Below are 20,678 nucleotides of genomic sequence, written 5' to 3'. Positions count from 1 at the left end.
GTTTTGTTTGTTTCCGTAAGCCATTCCCTGCTTATATATTCCTGTTTATATTTTAGCACATTGATTTATTTATATTTAACAGGAAGCCATCCTACCTCCCTGTTGATTTTACCTCACTTTCTCACATTCTCCCCATTGATGAAGCAGCCAACGTTCTGGAAGGGACAATATATATTAAACTGCTTGCATTGTATCCCCTTGCAATATAGCCCCAGTAAGAGACTCCAAAAGAAATAGACAGCATTTTCCAGAGCTGGTACAAACACAATTTTTCCCCATAAAGCAATACAAAATAGGTATCAGCAAGGATATACATTTCCAGTGAAAAAACTTTTTTTAAGCTTTCTCACATATTTGCAGTAAGAATATAAAACATACTGATTTAAAGTTGTGCTTCCTTCTGCAACCTTTTATAAACTATTCTACGTTCAATTCAAAAAGGTCTTTCGTATGTCAAAAGAATAATTACAAGCACAAATTATAGCTTTCTCAAATACACTGGTATGTTGGTGGAAAAACAGGATTAAACACAAACTTCCATAAGTATTTAATTTTACCTTACATACAGTTGCATTGACTGCACTGGCAAACTTAAAAAAAAAAAAAAAAAAGGTATGGCTTAAAGAAGAAACTAGTAAGAGCAAACAGCAGAAGGGTGTAAAATAACATGACAGAAGGGATCAAATTGCTATTTATTCATCTCTCCATGATTAAAAAGGAAAAATGAGGAACATTTAGTGGAACCAAAAGGTAATATATTTAAATATAAAATTAACTACAACAAATTATTAGAGCTTTCAGTGAAGGCAAGAGTTTAGCAGGATTTTCAAGAGATTAAGCATTTACTTAGATCACGAAATCATTCAGGAGTTAAGCCAATACTAACAGAGGTAAAAAAAGAAATATCTCTTAATGCAAATCAGTCAATATGTGTCTATAAAAGGATTTCTTGTACCTTCCACTTAGCAAATGGGTCTGACTAAATGCGGAAAACAAAGGACTTTTCTAGATTTGATACAGTTAAGCAGTTACTTTTAATCTTTTTTTTTTTTGTGACACAGATGTATATTTGATTCTGTTAAGCACTTCATGTGCTGTATGTTTTCGTTAGGTAAATAAGAAAAAAATTTTTGTGTCAGTTGTTTATAACTCATTATTAATATTTGTGTCAGTTGTTTATATCAGTGGGTGATAACACAGGCTTCATTTCCATTTGAATTTACTGTATGATTTAGGAGTCCACACCTTTTTTTTTCCTGACTCTCAGGGCAACAGTAAAGAAAATGTATGTATGTGCTGTCAGGGGGCTCTCTAGAAAGTCATCATAAAAATGGACTACAAAAAGCTAGTAATTCCTAAATTACACCCATCTTCAGTATAAAAGTTTAAGTACTGAGAAATTTACCACTAATCTCAGCATAAAGAAAAAGTACAATGAAAATATTTAATGTATTACAAAAATATCTCTAATTTATGAATTTAAGGAATATAAAAGATTCAAAAATCTAACATTATAAAGACAGACTGAAGAAATTCAATTTAACATCATAAAGAGAGTGTTACCAACAGTGTAAGTGTCCTGCACAAGAACATAACTAAAATAGGGTCTTAAACAAGCAGATATGGGCATTAAAAAAAAAAACAATTCCGGGAAGTTGAATCTTGATAAATTTAAACTGGATATACATAGCAGAAACAAACCACAGAGTAAATAATTATTAGGACAACTCCTGTAGGGTTGTGATACATATTCCATCATGATATCTCATTCTTAAAATGACTTTATCTGAAAGAGATATATATTTTATATATACATATTTTATGAAGGAAGAGACAAGTTTGTATCTGATGGCTTATTAAAAGACAGTCAACCCAGATTTTCAACACCAAAAGTATTTTACACAAGGTCAGGTTTCTCTGGGAACTTATAATAGCAGCTAAAAAGCTAAACACTTAGAAGAACCCAGAATTTTTCCTAAACCAGAACTATTTAAATGGAATAAAGTCAGTACTTCCCTAGTGGGTGCCACTGCCTATGCTGACTCTTGCTCTGCCTCAGAATTTCATCTTTCATGATAAATTACGAGAGTTCAGCATGAGGGCTCACAATGTTTCATTGGATATATAGTCTGATCCATAAAGAATGTGTGAGAGAAGTCTTCTAGTCTACAAAAATCAGCATACCATATGCAGTTTTTAATATAAATATTAGCTTTTAACTGCACTGTAAAGTTTATCCCATAGCTTCCCTTTGAGGACAAAGGAAGGAGAAAACAGCTTTATTTTGTTTAAACTATGATAATATCTAGCCCTAATACCTTTAAGTAAAATTTCAAAAGGTAGAATAAGTTCTTAAAGGATTTGGATCACATCATTTCTAGATATGAAATAGCTAGCGTCAGTTTAAACAGCTTTCGAAATTATACCTTTAGGTGCCTTTAGTTAGTTGATATGAAAATCTCCCTCCTCATGAACAGCAGACTTACACTATTGGGGTGCAGAACAAGGACTAAGCTCTTATTGTAAATCCACAGCCTAGGCACAGGTGACTCAAGACCTAATGAAGTAATACCACCTGAGTAGCTTGGAAAATTTGACTCATACATGACTGAACTGGAATTTAAGAGATTTGGATTTTAAGTTACCTTATTTGGGCTTAGAAAACTGAGGGCTGTTCAAACTGGAATTCCACTTGTGTCCTGCTCAAGCCTGTGATGTAGGCTGAGGGTTGAAGGCAGGACAGAGAAAAGTTCAGTGAGCATTTTGAACTGAGATCTCCAGTCACTCTAAGGTCACATTTCAGCTTCAACCAAACTATCAAGTCTGCGGATTAAAGTGAAAAAAGAAGCACAAAACTAAGAAACAACTGATTATAGAAGACACCAAATGGCCAAAAAAAAAAAAAAAAAAGGCAAGCAATGTGAGAATCAAGCTGTCTAGGAGGGGACAATGAGTAGTGCACCTCTGACTGTACCCAAAATCCAGAAGACATACAGGGAACCAAAGGATAATATCCAGTGAAGTTACTCTGCTTGCAAATGTGAGCAGACAGGCAATCAGAAGGACCCAGAACTATCAGGATCCCTCTTCCCCCTCACTGAGTTTCTTCTTCCTGCTGGTATGGATGGTGAGAGCCAGGAGGACTGCAACTTGGTAGGGCCTCAGAAGAGGAAGGATTAAATGAAGAAGCATAGGAAGAAGTACATCCAGAAACTCAGCAGAAGGTTCAGAAGGAGCTATAAATGGGACCACTATGTGGTGCACTCAGTGAAAACATATACTGGGGTCTCTGTCTCACCACAAAACAGGGCAAGAAACAGGGGGCCCCAGAAACTGTGCCAGTAGTATGTTGTGTCCACCACTCCGTATGTTACCATAAAAAAAAAAATCCAACTGTTTCTTTTTGGAGCCAGATATAGCAAGTGAAGCTGATCTGTCTCGACTGGTTGCAACAACCAGTTTCACAACAATTCCCTGTGTATAAAGGTGTTCCTTTATTTGCTGAGATGATTTTAATCCCTTATCTGATCCATGATGTGACCATATGACCAGAAGTGACAGCATGAGGGAGGGTGAGGCATGGTGAAATTAGCAGCTGAGAAGCCACTTCTTTCAGCAGCAGTGCCATTTATACAAGTTTAACATAACCACGAAATTACAGCAGGATACCTAAAATTAGGGCACTGTCAATACCATCCACCTCCATCCCTTTTGCAGCATAAATATGGCTGATAACAGATGCTTTTTAAATCTAGGTCACTACCTGAATTTCAGCACTAGTGTATACAGATTGAAAATTAGCATTCATCAAATAAATACTAAGCATCCATCTGTGAAACTAATGGCTAGTCTACTTTCTCACAGATTTGCTCTTTAAAATCTCAAATTACAAAGTTAAAAATCAAGGCTACATTGTCAGATCAATATATTATTACCTTTCTCATGAAGCTGGCTGAACTCATTCTCTGTGCCACAACAGAATCCACCTCTATCATTGATGGCTCCTTTTCTAATTGACTTTCATACTGCTGGGAAAAAAAAAAAAAAAACCACACTAAAAATCAGTACATAAGTCACACAGATATTTACTTTTTTTTTTTTTTTCAGAAAAAACACAGCTATTTCACTAACTCGTAAAAGTTAGGCACTTCTACATGACTAACAAAATTAATTGAACAAGCAGAGAAATTTGAAAGGAATGGTATGTACTTTATACAAATGAGAAAGTGAAGAAGAGCATTATATCTGGAGAGCCTTAATTTGAGGTCATAAGGAATAGAAAAGCTAAAAGCATCCAAAAGTATATCAACAGAAATTAATTTTATGGTGTTATTTTTATTTAGTTTGGTTGCCGAGTTTGTCCCTAGATTGAATTTCCTCTGTAAGAGGAAGGAGAGCATGCAGAATCAAAAGAAAAACAAAGTACTAAAAAATTAGATGGGATATCTGCATGTGGAAGGAAAACAGAACACACAGAGACACTTGAGGATTTTTCTCAAAAGTATTTCAGCTGGAGACAAATACAAGTGAGGCCATAAGTTTAGCGTAATTTAACAAAAGTGAAAAACCGGGAGCAGGGGGGAAGCATTGGAGACGCAGATAAATACAACAACATCTATTAGGAAACAATGTTCATTGAAACGCCTTAGAGCTTTCTACAGACAACTTCCCTTCATAGTACTCTTAACTGTCTCCTCATGCTAACTTTATCTTTGCAATAGTCCTGCAGAGACCTCGCAGCTTCTTATCTTGAAGCCCATGTCTTCAGTATCTTTCCCTCTCTGTGCTATGCTTAATTTCAAATGAATTCTAACAATCACAAAAAGGACTGACGATCAAAACCAGGATCAGAAATAAAGACACTCAGTACTATTACAGGAAAACACAAACACTATTTTGTGATCAAGTGAAAGAAAAAAAAAAATCAGAAGAACGTTTCCTGGGGTTGAAGCAATATTTTAAGACATCAGTTACAATGCTGTCCAAAATATGATATTACAAACTTCTGCTTCACTTAAGGGAAATTCATTTACTTTGCTAGAACTGCATGAGCAATAAGGTACTCTTTTGAATTAGTCAGGGCATCTGCCTGGCTTTCACTATTATCTTGTGATAATGAACTAAATTCTCTGCTACATAAGCATATGAAGAAACATGAAAGTTGGATTCAGACACTAAAAAAAAAAAAAGCTAGAGATTAACTTTAATACAATTTGTCACATACAAGTTAAAACAAAGATTGTATGTGAAATACTAAATGTGTGAAATATTGTATGTGGTATCTTCTGTTTTCAACAAGTACCTGCATTTGTTAGAAGTTTAACTACCTAATACTCCTAAATCACAACAGCTGGAAGCATTTACAGTTTTTAATCTCTTCTTCAGAAACAAAGTTAAATTCTTCCTGCAAGCATTTTAGAAGACAAAAATATTTTAGAATTGTTTGTTCCTTGAACCCTGCATATTGTAAGAGAAAGGAAGATCAAGGCTGGAGTATTTTACTAATTGTCCCAATTTCAAAATAAGTTCTTATTTTTTTAATTAACTTCTAGAACCTTTATACAAATTCCCTCAAGATTTCTGATACTGTATCTTCCTGACTAGCACCAATAGCATAAGCCTATGCTAAGTTTGTGGCTTATCTGAACATAGTTTACCCATCAGGACAAATTGTAATGGTTTCTAATTGTAAACAAATCCATATTTTTTACTGGAATGAATTTTTAAAAGTAAAAGGATATATTAATGCTTGTTCTACTTCCTTGTTCTTGTTTATATTCTAAAATTTATATAATTTTTTTTCTGCATAGTAAAATTTCAACTGCACTTTCCTGAGTAGTACTGTAAATTGAAGATTTTCTTGCAAAAATAATTTTCTTATCTTTTCCCTTTTCACTGGTTATCAGATATCTACTGTCCCAGTTAGAATTACTAGATGCATCACATGCGTGGAGCACACCTAATGAACAATACAGGGTACATAGCACAAGACCAACACACCTCCCGCGTATCAGAATTCCAGCCAGTATTCTCGGGAGTTAATCTGCATGCAGCAATGAAGTGAATGTGTCCAGATCATCCCAGAGTTAGAGCATGCATGAGCCATCTGTGCATCCTGGAAAGGAAAAGATCTTTATTCCAGTCACAGAAGTGACCTTTACAAAGCCGCAGAAAAAGATACAGCTTTCTTCTTTGGTTTTAGGTCCTGTATCAGAATAACGATCTCAGACAGCAGTTCGGCATTAGGGTTTTAAATAACTATAACAACTAAAGTTTTATTCTCATGCTTTGCTCTTGTCTATTTTTAAACGTAATTAGCCTTAACTCTGTTGCTGTTATTTATAACCTTGAAGCCAAAGAACTTGAAAACCATCTACCATTAACTGCAGAGCATTTAAAGAAGCACGTTTACTATATCAGTAATCTCAGAAAATGTGTACAGTATTCAGAATGAATTTCCAATTCTGACAGATTACCAAGTTGTCTGACTTAACGGTTATAGCTATAAAACAATAACTAGAAAGCACCAAAAAAACATTAAGTCATCACACTGTTTCCCACAGTTCTGAACATGAAATGCTAACCAATGAGAATCCTGATAAACCTTAAAAATATATGATTCATTACCACCTGCATCAAGCAGAATTTACTGGCTGAGAAACAGGTGCAACAGGAAAATGCTTCCTTCATCAGCTGCCCAGAATAAAGCATGCATGAGTTTGCCTAACATCAAAGGATAGAAGTTTCTCCTTTTCATCAAGGAAGAAAGGTCCATGTAAGTCAAAATTTGTTGATGGAAGAGAAAAAGCCATTCAATCTTGTTTTGAAACGTGAAATTTCAGAATTTGGAAGGTCAGCTCCCATTTTATGCCCAGCCCGCCCCTCCCCCCCCCCAATCAAACCACAGCCATGCATCCACTTAATTTCAATGGCCACAGCAACAACCATCTTTCAAACAAAATTATACTTCTCTACCTCACAAGCACCTCACCCGTATTCTAACATTTGTGTGGCTGATAAGCATGTGCCTAAGTATCTTCCTGAAGGAGGCTGCTTTCTTGAATTAGAGGTAGTGGAGGAGAAACATTAATTCTCCAAAACCTTCTGAAAACATAATTCAAGTAAAAAAAAAACCACCAGACGAGAACAGGGATATATCAGCATCAAGCAGCCTGTCCCTTCACTCCAGTAAATCAGTTTGTGTTCTGTTTTCCCTAGAAAAGAGACGTATCCCTTGCTATCCTTGGTATCATCTTTCATGATGATGACAGTGGTGTTCAGATCCCAAAGCAGACTTCACCTCCTTCTTTTAAGCTATCACTTGCTATAACTTACTATATGACGTACTACTTACGACTTACTCCAAAAATAGTACCTTCAGGACTTGGACACCTCTACTACAAAATTATGTTGCTTTCACTCCAAACAATTCTCTTTAAAATGTTAAGAAAAAAAAATCAGCAACCTCCTCAATCCATAGAGGTCTCTGGAAGAACCCCTAGAGGAAAAAGCAGATTTAACTACCGCAGACTACTGCGGAACTCCATGAACCAAGGGAAATGACTTGGACTGAAATCTTTCATAAAAATTTTCAAAGAACTTCCTCATAGATGGAAGCTTTCATAAAAGACATTAGGCTGGAGGAGATATCCAGGTCATTAAATCCAATACCTTATTATCATAAGCAAATATGTCACAAACCCTTTCATTATATTGCTCTGAAACCTTCTGAGTTCTTCTGAGATTTTAAGCTCACAGAAGTCAGCTTTTTTTTTTTTGTCAGCTTTAACACATTCATGGACATTGTTCTTGCACCAATGTTGTCTTAATTTAAATTAGTCTTTCCTTTTCTGGGTTTCTCTTCCTGCTCCACTTAAATTAAGCAACTGTGAAGAGCTGCATAGCTCTGCCCCCATCACATGTTGGGAGCATGTGCTTCAATAAGCGATGCTAAAGAAGGGAAGGGGGAAATCACAGCCACCTCAACCTCCTCAGTAAGTTGTTCTCTGAACACAACTGCTCTCAGACTTTAGATTCTGATAGACGAAGCTAAAAAAAAATAATAAATTTTCAAGCAAAACCCTTACACTATGAAAAATTAGTCATCCAACAAATTAACTGTTCCTAACACAGGGCTGGATAACATTTAATATTGCTTTGGATTCCAAAGTTTCAAAGAAGTAAATCAAAGGTGGGTTGCACACATCTTGGAAACAAATCAATCAACTTGTTCCAGACTACAAATTTCTACACAGCTTTGGATTGCTTTGTAGGAATACAAGCAAGCTGACTTCATGTAATACCATTAGACACTTACAAAAGTGTAGTCCTATTAACCTCAGCATGTGTCCTACAGTACAATCTGTAAAAGCACAAAGTGACCTAGTAAATACTATGGCATGTAACATTCACAGGATTCTATACTACAAGGGCTTTCAATACTGGGGCTACAAAGTTCAAAATTAATTTAATAGGCCAAAGCTACAGATCATATCTTTAAATTACAACATAAACACAATGAATTCAGACTGTGCACATCAGTAACGTCGTATTGCCTGTTTCAACATTTAACTTGCAGGTAACAGTGAAACTATGCCTTTCAATACACCTTTGCTGTTAACATCCTTACTGGGAAGGGCTAAGAATTTGGCCAGTTTATCTGGTGACAATTTTCATAGCATCAGTTTATCTGGTGACAATTTTCATAGCATCTGGGCACTTCACAACTTTACATGTGATTATTCCAATAATAGCCCAGGAGTACCACTAAGTCATTTCAGTACCAAAGAACAAAAAAAGGAAGTACCATTAACAGCATTAGCCACTTTTACTGTCACATTGAAGTTCAAACTAATGTTAATTTAACCTCCAAAGTCATTTCAAAATACCTGCCAAGGACACAGTTATATTTTGTAAATGCACCCCTTATTTTGTAGCATTAATGAAGGTTTTAAATGGCAGTAAATGTGCATTTTCATAACTAAGTCATGAAAAGATCTACATTATTATGTTCAGGTGCTGTTAGCCAGCAGCAGATGCTCTCAGCAATGATTACATATTGCTTTCAAATGACTGAGGAGAAAGTTAAGATTAAATATAACATTACTGAAAAATATTCAGGATTATTGATTTCACTGAGAACATTTCTGTATGGTAATGTTTATCTACTTTCTCACAGTTTTTTCAGGTCTAAAATTTATCCAAATCTTAATATAGTTAATGTATGGTTACTGATGCTGTAGCACTGATTTTTACTGAGCTATTATCTGATATTAATGTATTAGTATTCTGAAAATATATTTAAAGGACCTTATCAACCAAGTTTGTAATTCAAGTGATTTTTTTCAAGCCAGATTTCCATCACTTGAACCAGTCATATTCCTGTCCTTCAGATATTGACTGAATTTGTTATACTTAAAAATCTTGGGGACTGATTCAATTTCTCTGAACCTTAAAGAGTTATAACAGGGCCATGCATGGCAGAGATATTCACTGTGGAATTAAACTAGATAACTGTACCTTCAATCTAAAAGGTACATTTTGGTACCCTAATGCGGATAGTATCTGATATTTGTATCAGGTACTACTTTAAAACCTAGCCATTAGGAAGACATCAATGTGCTGGAGATTTGCTTTCTGTTTTAAATTATCTTTGTAAAAATACTTGTTGCTTCTGTACTTTATTGCTTCTCTTTTCACATCTCTTGTTGTAGATAACAAAAGACAGAAGGCAGAAAAACTAACAAGAACAAGTAAGTACAGGCATCCTTTGCCACCGTATTTCTTTTTGCCCACAAATTTTCTGTGCAAGAAACCTAATCAGAATCACACACTTTAGGATGGCTCGGAATGAATCCAAACATTCCTTTTGCTTTTCATTCATAATTTGATGGACAGATTACCCTTTCTCTAACACAAGAGATAGTTAACTTACACATGGTTTTTACTTCCTTTTCATAAAAATGAACAAAGACATGATACTTTACACTGATTGCAAAGAGAACCTGAGAAGGCGTTTTCCTAAATTACTTGTTAATCTCTATGACGTTAAGATTCTCTGGTTTGTCACATGTAATGTCAAGTACACAAAGTCAAGACTACGTTCTACTCTGAGGATTTGGGGCTGCCTAGTAACCATAATATCAGATGATTACTTTGTTTACTACTACATATTAATTCCAGACATAGTAAACATGCAGAAAAATGAACAAGAAGGTAACTACAACAGTCCTCTTCACCAATACAGAAAGAACAAGACATAAGTCAAACTGTGGAGTTCATTTCCAGTTATTCTGTGCTCAAGCACAGGGTTTATAATCCACAGGAGCTAGAGAGGAAGTGAGAGGAAGAGATTTAGTCAGGAAACAGAAACAATAGCTGCATAATGGATGGAAACCTCTGAGCAGTGGGGGAAAGTCAACTAGTAAGTGCTGAAGACAAACTTAAAAAAAGCTTTTCTGAGCCACTATTTATTACTGGTCCTGCTTCTAGGTAGAAGAGTGGCAAGTATCTGTATCTAGCTTGACCCAAATTTAAAAAAATAATAATAAAAGAAAAAGCACAGGGTTGCTGTAGGGGGGCACTGTAATCCTTGACTTGCTCTAAGAGTAGAGGAATTGTGAAGACAGATCAATCCTGTGTGTGAACATGCACTTGGAGAAACTAAAATGAGGTCACATTGCAGCTACAACAGAACCAGGACATCTAGTTGTCTAACTTACATCGACTACTGACAATACAAGGGAGTAACTAACTACTCATATACTTCCCCAGCCATCCCCAATTATATATCTGATAATATTCTTAAATATATAAACATTTCATTTACTGAGATCAGTAAGGAAACAAATTATATATTCTAAAAAAAAACCTTAGTTCTTCCATATGTTAGTCAAAAGCGTACAGCAATGTATAGAAATGTCACTAAATGCAAATCATAAACACTAGACTGGATTTCCAGTTAACAGAAGTGCAATTGTCTTACGATACAGCGTAAAGGGCAGATTAGCCACACACACAAAAAAAGTTAATAAAACCCATAATGGGTCAGACTACATGTCTAAGTTCTAGGTACTATTCTATTTCTGATATAGCCAACAAAATACATCTGCAAAGCAAGCAAATAAAACTTTCCCTGAGTACTCTTTCAGCATCAGTCTATTTCTCACACCTGTTAAAAGTTAGTACCTTTATGCGTAACAGTTATAACAGACTTGTTCCATTCATTAATTCAGTCCCTTTTTGAATCTGTGTAAGTTTTAGTCCTAACAATACTTTTCTTCTTCGTCTAACAATGCGCCCTGGGAAGGACTGACTCCTTTTGGTCAGTAAAAACTTGGCCCTGACAGTTCCTGTAACAAAGCCTGCCTAACCTTTCTGTCTGAAGAGGAAGCGAACAATTGGGCACTGTTCATCTTGTGCATTCAGTTAAAGATTTATAGACATCCATCACATTCCTTCCCCTCCTAAGCCATCTCCTTTCCAGGTTAGTGTGTACTGGGCACAATCAAGGGTAATTCCTCATACAGGAACACGCCCTTCAATTCATCTCACTGCCCTTCTCTGTACATTGCTTAATTTTGAAGGAAGTTTTCCACTGTTGAGATTGGATAGAGAGCAGAACTCCAACACTTTAAAAAAGTGGAGCAGTCCAGGTTTATAAAGTGGCATAACAAAATACCTCTTCTGTTCTGTTTCCTTTCCTAGTTATTCATAGTACTCATTCTTTTCTGATCACCACTGAGCACTGGTCAGATGCCGTAACATCTAATGTAACTGCAAAGTTTCAAGACCTGAGAAACTTTTACTAGCTCATGGACTAACACTGTGCACAAGGAGCTGGAATTATCATTTCCCTACTTGCACTTGTCCAAACCATCAGCCGTTTTCTTTCTTAGTCACATAAACCTTCTGCAATGTTCACATCGGGTCTTTGGCTTCTATGCTTCTGCACCGGTTAGGACTCTGAGCAAACGTTGCCTCGCGTTCCCCCATTCACCTGCTCACCAGTCACTGCACTGCTCCCTAGCTCACCTCTTGAGCCGTAATAATAATGATGGGAACTGATCTTCCTGCTTTTTCTGAGTTTTAAATTCATCTGAGGAAAAGAAGTTCCAAGGAAGAAAAACATTTCTAGTCAATAGACATATCAAGTACTTTTACTAAAATGACACATTACTTGGAGTAATATAAACTCAGGCACCTCAAACTATATCTGAACAAGTGATAACACCTCACAGAAGTCCATTTGCAGAGATGTGTCTGATCTCACAGTCATAAGCATCTGTAGAGGCTTCATGCTAATGATTGTTTGAATAATTGCATATTTTACAGTGAATTTGTATTCCATAGAAGAGTTGTGCTTCAAGCATGTATTTCTGAGATACATACCTGAGATTGCTTCCATGTGAACACTTCTCTGCAAGCTTGCACGAATAACTGTTGCACAGCTGTATATTCAAATCACACCACGTGATCACTTAAGAAATTACTCTTCTTGGGTAGATGAGTATATTGTCCAGTTTCATATTGAGCAAACTACCATGAATTGTCAATAAAATTAAAACAATTACTCATTACCCTAAGAGGTACAACATCTGATGGTCAGATGAGCATGGGAGTTGTTATTCCTTTGCATTTTTCTTTATTAGGGAAAAAAAAATATACTGTGCATACACAGTGCTTATAAAATGAAAGGATACATGGATAATGTCACACAAAATTAGGAAATTTCATTATTTAGGAATTTTCATTATTTTTCATTTTAAATTAAGCCAAGAAAATCTACAACCTTTTATAACCTCTGTATTTTTAGTCATAAGTACTTATAAAATACAGTGAAAACAATAACATCTTAGAAGAAAAATCAAAGCAGAAAGTAATATATTCTAGATATGGTAGCTTGATTATTTTTCAAAGTTATGCTACCTTATTTGCCACTCTTCTAGAGTTTTTCTTCTTATTTGGGTTGTTTCCAAACTTTCTGCTATTTTTTGCAGCATTCATGTTTTGGTAGAACATTACTTCTAAAAATGACTTCACTTAAGACAGTTGCAAGACAACTGAGCATGTCTACATATAAATTTGTCAAAAAAATAATTTAGGTACATTTAAATGCAGTCATAACAAGGGTTAGACTTCGAGCATGAACACATCTTTATCAGTTTTAAACAGGCAAAAGACCAGTCCAAGTACAACAGCATGGAAATCAGTGCAGTGGAAGATGTTCTCAAACTCCTCTTACTGAGATATAAGTTTGGCAGACAATCATTGAAAAACAACTGTATGCAAAGGACAGGAACAACTCTTCCTTGCCATACTGACTCAAAATTCAATGCAACATCAGAAAGTTTTAGAAAAGTTACCTCAGCTGGATTTTGACTTGAGTTCAAATGATTTTAAACTTTTCTTTACAAACCAGGGAGTCTAAAAAACTACCCTCTCCAGCACGTCATCAATTATTGTCTATTATTATACTCCTAACAAAATACTCTTGTCTGGGAAATAGCTCCAGGAACAATCAGTTTCAGGCACTAGCTGAAAAGATGTATGTGCTGTAAACCTTGCCCTGCTTTATTACAATCTGCTAGTTCCCTATCTAAACAATGATATACTATTTAAAGGGGCTAAACTAGCAGATTACTTTCATGCATCTGAAATAACCATTCACTTAAAATATAAAGCAGGATTTGTATCACTGAAACATGTCTACACTTTACATTCTATATTGTCAACCTCAGATTCAAATACTATATTAGCAGCCCTTTTTCCACAAAAAAAAAAAAAAAAAAGATGTGCACCAAATCAACACACCCTTAAAACAGTACTTGGGTTCACAATCTAAACAAAGGCTACTGGCCCCTGTACTTAGGTACTTAAGTACTGCTGGAAGCAGGGTACAGAAATACATCATTCTTAGTCTGTCTGCAACAGTTGCATTTGTGATATACAAACCACTTCTAAGCGGCATGTCTGTGCAACTCAATCCTGCTTGAACCTAACCCATTCGGTAAATTTCTCCGAAAGCCAATTCTGCCACATCATGCTTCGTGGCAGCTTCTTTCTGTAGACAGCAACAGACCTTGTGTCCAGCCAGTCATCTCCAGTTACTGAACTGACACTGCTTAGGAAGGTGCAAAATCGAGGCTGAGGTGATGGGGACAGGAAGAGCAGCATGGATTTCTTATGTAAGGGCGTGAAAGTATTTACAGAGGTTTGGGGGCATCCCTCCTCACACACAAGACCTCATATATCATCTGGCACTGGCATCACTGCCGGTAAGTGAATACAAGGAAATTAAATGCAGGAACCTCTACCTTAAACCATGGGAACTGCCACAGAGTTCAATGGGACTATTCAATGTAAGCATGTAAAAATACAAATTAACAGACTTCTAGCTGACTGCTTAAGTTTTGCTGCACAATAGCAGGAAGTATGTAAATAAGTATTTTTATTGTACTACCTTCCTGTAGGATCTGATTTACAAGTTATTCTATTTGCGGTCTACCAACACATGCAATGTCTTCAGTAAACTATGAAAAAACAATTCAGGAAAGCCTTTTAATGTTTTAAAATGAAAAGTAAATCCCACTCCCCCCCATATGTTAACTGGTTGACCGACTGCCGTCACATTTTTTGTATTATGAAATACAAATACTGAAAAGCTAAAGTGAAATATATATGAAGTTTCTAAGATCCAAGATATAACATTGATCATTCATTCCCAGACAGATTCTTTCCTAACGCAAAAAGAAAAAAAAAAACATCAGAGGAATGCAAATTAATCTGTTAGTAGTCTCTAGTCCATCATTTTTGTCAAAGACATTTTTAGTGAAGTCCCGACCATACAATTTGCTCCCTCTGGTGGTTACAGATCAAGTTCATGCTTCAGAGCATACATACAATAAAGCCTGTTTTCTTGGTTATTTCTTTCCAAATAGAGACTAGCACCTCATAAAATGAAAATTAAAATAATGATGTTTCAGTTGTTCCACACTATTCAGATTCATGATTACATTTTAGAAAATACTGAAGATCAAAAGAATGAACAACATCAGACTAAAGCATAAGCTTGTAGGTTTATTGAAATAGCAATATCAAAAAGGAAGAGAGATTTATAATCAGTAAACTTCTGTAAAGAATACATCACATTCAAATCAGTATTCAACATGAAATAAAACAGGGATATTGGATATCAGCACACTGTACCATTAAAAAAACAACATAGCTGTTGCTCAGAGGGCTGTTTCCAACTTGTTCCAAATGTCAAAGCTACCTGTTGAAAATTTACAGCATGCCTCAGCTGTTGATTATTTGACTTTCCTTCAGTCTAGCAATAAATCAAACTGCATGCAAACATCCCTCAAAAATACACAAATATTCCTTTGAAAAAATCCAAGCCAAATCACAGGAAGCAAATTTTCTCTTTATAAGAGAAAATCAATTTTGACTGCTCTCATCACCTATGCTGATGCAAATCCACACTACTTACATTCAAAACAAAGCAATAACTATTCCAGATTTGTATCAGCATAGCTATTAACAGAATTATTAACAGAATGTATTCACAGTACATTTTGTATGCTGTACTTTTCAATTCTTTACTTCCCAAAGACTCGTCTTTGATTAAGAAGAATAAAGCCTCCACAACTTCGAAGAATGATTCAATTGAAAATTTAAGGGCCCAACTGACGCTTAATAACTATGAATGAAATCAAAAAAGCTATTGTAAAAGAAACATAAAACAAAATTAGCAGGTATTGTTTTTTATAATAAAATTGATTATCAGATTGTATTGAAAACCAAGAATAGTTCAATAGCACAAACGCATTAGGGACAGCACACAAGAAGTGTATTTTTACATTCCATAAACAAGGCACCTCAAAACTGCAGCAAGAAAGCACTTACTAGGACAATAATGAAGAACATTTCTGAGTAACGAAAATCTGACAGCACAAACAAACTCAAAACATTTGCTTAAAATATTTAAAGTACATGCTCCATGATTGATGCTGTACAATATAGCATCAACTGAATATCAAATATATTAATAAGAAACTATAAGGACCAACATTACAACAGCTGTTTCAGTGTAAATCGCAGTTTAAATTTTCAGAACATACTTCTAGCAGCGACAGCCATTCTGGCTGTCATCCACTGACTACAACTCAGAGTAGTGTGGGGTAGCATACAGGAATAATTAAGCAAACCAAACAGCACCACCCAATGAAATTTCAAAAACATTAAAAACAACAACAACAACAAAATTGGCTTAAGCACGCAAGATGATTAGCTGATTTTTAGATCTCTGTTACTCACACATCCTTGATTAAGGAAGTGGTCTATTTTGAAATAGCTAGTTAGGAAAGAATTTGGCATTAGCTCTAACTGTGAAGGAGATATTCTATTTAATCTACAGTGCTATTGCATCTGACACTGTAACTCAAGTGACAGCAAAGAAAAGCACAAGCTTTGGGAATGCACCATAATTTCAAAGTATATTTAGTGCTACTACCAGAAAACTGCATCTGAATAGGGCTGTAATAATGAGAATTTGATCTGAACTTTGTGACCTACAGATAAAAAAAGGCTTACTGCACAGACTAACGTCTTTTACTGTTTTTTTTTTTTGAATCAAAGACAGAAAATATGAAATCTCAAATAAGACTGTACAAATAACAAAACAAAACTGGAGCAGGAATAGTAAATCCTAACAGAAGAAAAGTAATGTATATTCTACAAACCACGTACACTGTTACAAGATATGCTTTGATACAGCTGCACCATGCAAGGAATGTATGTCATACCTACAAAAGTTATCCTGAAAAAGTAATCACTGGAACAACCACTGTAAAAAATATATATATATCAAGAAGTTAGCAAAAATCAGACTGCAAATAAAACTCCATGTAAACGTACAACAAGAAGAGCAGGCATCATCTGTGGTTGTATAAACAGTGACAACGTAAGCTTGCAGAGGGACTGTAGATCTACACAGTACTGACCTAGCCAACATTGTAACACATTTTGGGTGTCCCTATTGTAAAACATTACAAAGGAAAACAAGAAACAGTACATTATAAAGCTCCATGGTAATTATTACAAGGTTGGAAAGGTTCTTAGAGAGGGATCTGAGAACTGTAATTAATTATGCCACGTTTTAGTTTTCTTCAGTACACTGAAAGGACTTACCGTGTCCAGAATGACTGCTTTTGTAGAGAAAGATAAAAAGAGCCGATAAACTGAATAAAAACTACACGAGAAATATGTTAAGGTAATAGTAATTAAATATTGGTATAAACTGTAAGAGGAAGATGTGGATTCTCTATCTCCTGAAAGATGCAAATAGAGACTACAGGACTCAAACTCAAAACTGAAAATTTAGGACGAATGATTAAACAAAGTTGATTTAAAACAAGAATACAATGACTTTCACTTTTGAGAAAGTTATTTTTAAAAGGGTCCAAAAGTATTTTCTTGTGACACATAATTTCTAATCTTCAGTTCCGCTAACAGTCAGAACTTCTATTTTAGCACACATTTCTACACTTTGTTGAGAAACTGGCAATATTATTCATGTTTTTGGTAAATTTTAACTGACAGTTTAAAACTTGGTATAAAACCACCAAGATTAATTTTTTTTTTTTTTTTTTTTACAAATGTATTAAAGTTGCAGAGCTACTAGAGAAGAGCATTGCTGCTTATTAGTACTGTTTATGTAACCGTTGTCATTCAACTGATGCATAAGGCTCTCTGAAACTACATACATGAAACACAGCATCTTAATTACCTGAGGAATGGAAAAAAATATATATATATTTTTGCCTTTTCACACAGCAAAATTCTGCTATATTGTATTAAAAAGTAACAATACCAGAACACCTTTCTAACTCTCCCGAAGATTTTTTTTTCCCCAAGATTCTTTATTCTTTCTAGCTAACTAGTTTTGCAAAGATGGATTATATGCTTACTGCCTACAGAATATGCAACAATATTCGGAGACTACAGTAAAGTTGTTATCACCCTGCCATAGCACGCAGGCATATAAGCTCAGAAGTCCCCATAAACCTACCAGTGCCTTGACACAGTCTCTCAGAACTGCGGAGCTGAGTGCTCATTACTGTCTTTGCTGTTCCTTGGTTGCACAGCCTGGCTGAATGACTGCTAATTAGTTTGCCTCCTGTACTTTACTCTCTAATTTCATGTGGCAACCCCTGGAAGCATCCTATGCAAAATATTCAGCAGGGCTAAAAACTAGAACAGAAATTTCTTTCTTAAAAATTACTTGCTAGACCAAATACATCAGCCTTTTTATTCTGTGGCTCTAGATATAATCTCTAAATAGATAGATAGGCTCTAGATATAATCTCTAAAGAGATTATATCTCTTAAAATTTAACTATACATTGTCAAACTTTTTCCTTTCATCTTGGCTTTGCAACTTATTAGGCAATGAACTGATTGCATTCACTAAGTCAGGCCTTGCTTATGAGTGAGGCATTTGCATCTTACTGAGGAGCATATTTGTTTTCTAGCAAATTAAAGAGGATGCTAAAGAACTGATATAAATTATCATTTAAAGCACTAGGTTTAGGCAGAATACTTGATACTTAAGTGTAAAAAATTCAAAATTCAACTGTTTCTCAAAGATGAAGCACGAGAATTTCAAGAAATCATGGCTCTCAACAAAAGCACCTCATGATTCCAAACGATTCTTCTAAACTGTGACTTGTACAATGGTCTTAGGATTTCCTTCAAATTAAAATATTTTAGGACTACAAGTTGTATGTTTCCTTTATTGAAGACATGGGATTTTTTCTGTCCATTTCTAGGACTAAAAGAGACAGCACAGTACTATCCAGAGTTGCAACAACTCTTGATAATGTTGCTATGAAACCTTGATGGCTATGTGCCATTTGATGGCTAAAACGTGAGCAGCGTTTACAACACTCACAAACGTGAAGAAAATCCAAAATATAACCTGCATTCTACTATTCTCAGGATGTAAATAAAAGTTTTATACTAAAAAATAAAAACAACAATTTATGAAGAAAACCTTTTGTACTCCCACTTGTTGAATTCACTACAAAAAGCCTTTCTACAATCATGTTATGGTAAGCATGTAAATCATCGTAATTGTCTCTGAGAAACATATGCTTTACACAACCCAGCAATGATCCAACTAATTAAAAGATATAATGCCAATTTAATTTTCTAAAAACAATTTTCCTCTCAGCAGATACAACCTCTTCTTGTTTTCTTGCAATGTAGTTGCAACTCAAATGACTTCATAAAAACAGTTCAACCCGTTTCCCTATATCCTTTTCTCTAAAAGAAAAAAAAAAAAGGCAAGGCCCCCTATGGCCCACTCCGCTCTGTACGGTACATTTCAATTTGCTTAGGAGCCAAATGCTAAGACATCATTACACAGCAGTGCAGAAAACCAAGCATTTAGTTGCAACGCACAGTTGCTTGGTTAAACTGGTCATGCCTCAGTGGTAGTGAAGAACTATTTCCCTACATGCATCAGTTAGATTTAGTTAAGATTGACCATTCAACAGGTGATAATGCCACAGTCTCTCAGTTTCATATTGAGTTTTGGGGAGCTGGGGGTGGGACTGCTTTTGGTTTCAAAGAATATGAAACTATTTCTATTCTTGTGTGTAACAAGAAGATTACTGCCATGTTTCTAACCTGAGCTCTTACTTCTAAAGCATTAGCTGGAGCCTTTCTGCTCTCATTCCACTGATTTAACAAAATGTGAAGTGAAACCTTTCCTACGTGCATTTAGAAAAAAGTGGGAAAGTTAAGACGTCTTGCAAAACAAAACACTTGTGGAACTCACGCTTTGCTATATACTCTTCTAATTCTTATTTATACTAGCACAAACAAAAATATGGAATCTGGTAGTTTATTTTTAAATTATTCCCCTTAATTATTTTACCTCATAACTTTTCATTTTTCTGATCACAACCCATTAAGTGTCTGCATTAAAAAACAAAGGCAGTTTAACACGTACAGTCTGAAAAGGGCCACTGCTTCAGAGCAAATTCAATTCAGCTGAGTAAACAAAGCAGAAGCTATATAAGCAATGCTTTAACGTTTGCAATAAAGGAGCGAAAGTGACAATAAGAAACTAACATGTATATTTCAGAAAGAAGGATGGCTTTTTCTTCAGTACACTAACCTTTTACAAGAAGACTGCTGACATACACAATACACCAGTCTTAAAAATATTGTACTGTCTTGACACACAGAAATAGAGGGGCTGTGCCGTTCTCTAACACCAGCACAATGATTTCATTCTACATTGCAGCTCTGCAATTAAGAAGCAGCAGCATCAAATGTACGGTAAGGAACTTCTCCACAAGGAGACTCAACTCTGTCAACTTCTCTTATTAGGAAGCAAACGGAAAGTGCACGAACTTTGAAATCATTTCGCAGCATTTGTACGCTAACAACCCCAAGCTACCAACCACCTACATGTTTTAAACCAGACATTTGGAGGGAGCTGAAGAGCTGCAAGGCTGCAGGCTGCGTACGAGGCGGGCGGTCCAGCAGGGGGTCACTGGAAAAACGAGGGGGAACAAGGAAACGGTGAAGCAGACGCGGTGGGAGCGAGGGGAAGAGCCCAGAACCGCGTCCCCGCAGAATCCCCGCCGAGCTGCAGCACCCCCCGAC

At 35.7% G+C, this 20,678-nt stretch overlaps 1 long non-coding RNA gene across 1 annotated transcript; it reads right to left on the bottom strand.

Moving 5' to 3' along the window:
- Window positions 1-1,037: 1,037 nt before the first annotated feature.
- LOC121072957 lies at window positions 1,038-20,676 on the bottom strand. The gene is made up of 4 exons (XR_005821444.1): window positions 20,481-20,676; window positions 6,001-6,115; window positions 3,936-4,028; window positions 1,038-2,823 (listed from the first exon to the last, which is right to left on the bottom strand). It is a non-coding gene; the product is annotated as an uncharacterized LOC121072957 (long non-coding RNA).
- Between the last annotated feature and the right edge of the window lie 2 nt (window positions 20,677-20,678).

Source organism: Cygnus olor, chromosome 7 (genome assembly GCF_009769625.2).
Source record: "Cygnus olor isolate bCygOlo1 chromosome 7, bCygOlo1.pri.v2, whole genome shotgun sequence".
NCBI lineage: Eukaryota > Metazoa > Chordata > Aves > Anseriformes > Anatidae > Cygnus > Cygnus olor.
The sequence above is the reverse complement of the archived record's forward strand: the minus strand, read 5'-3'. Positions and strand labels throughout refer to the sequence as shown.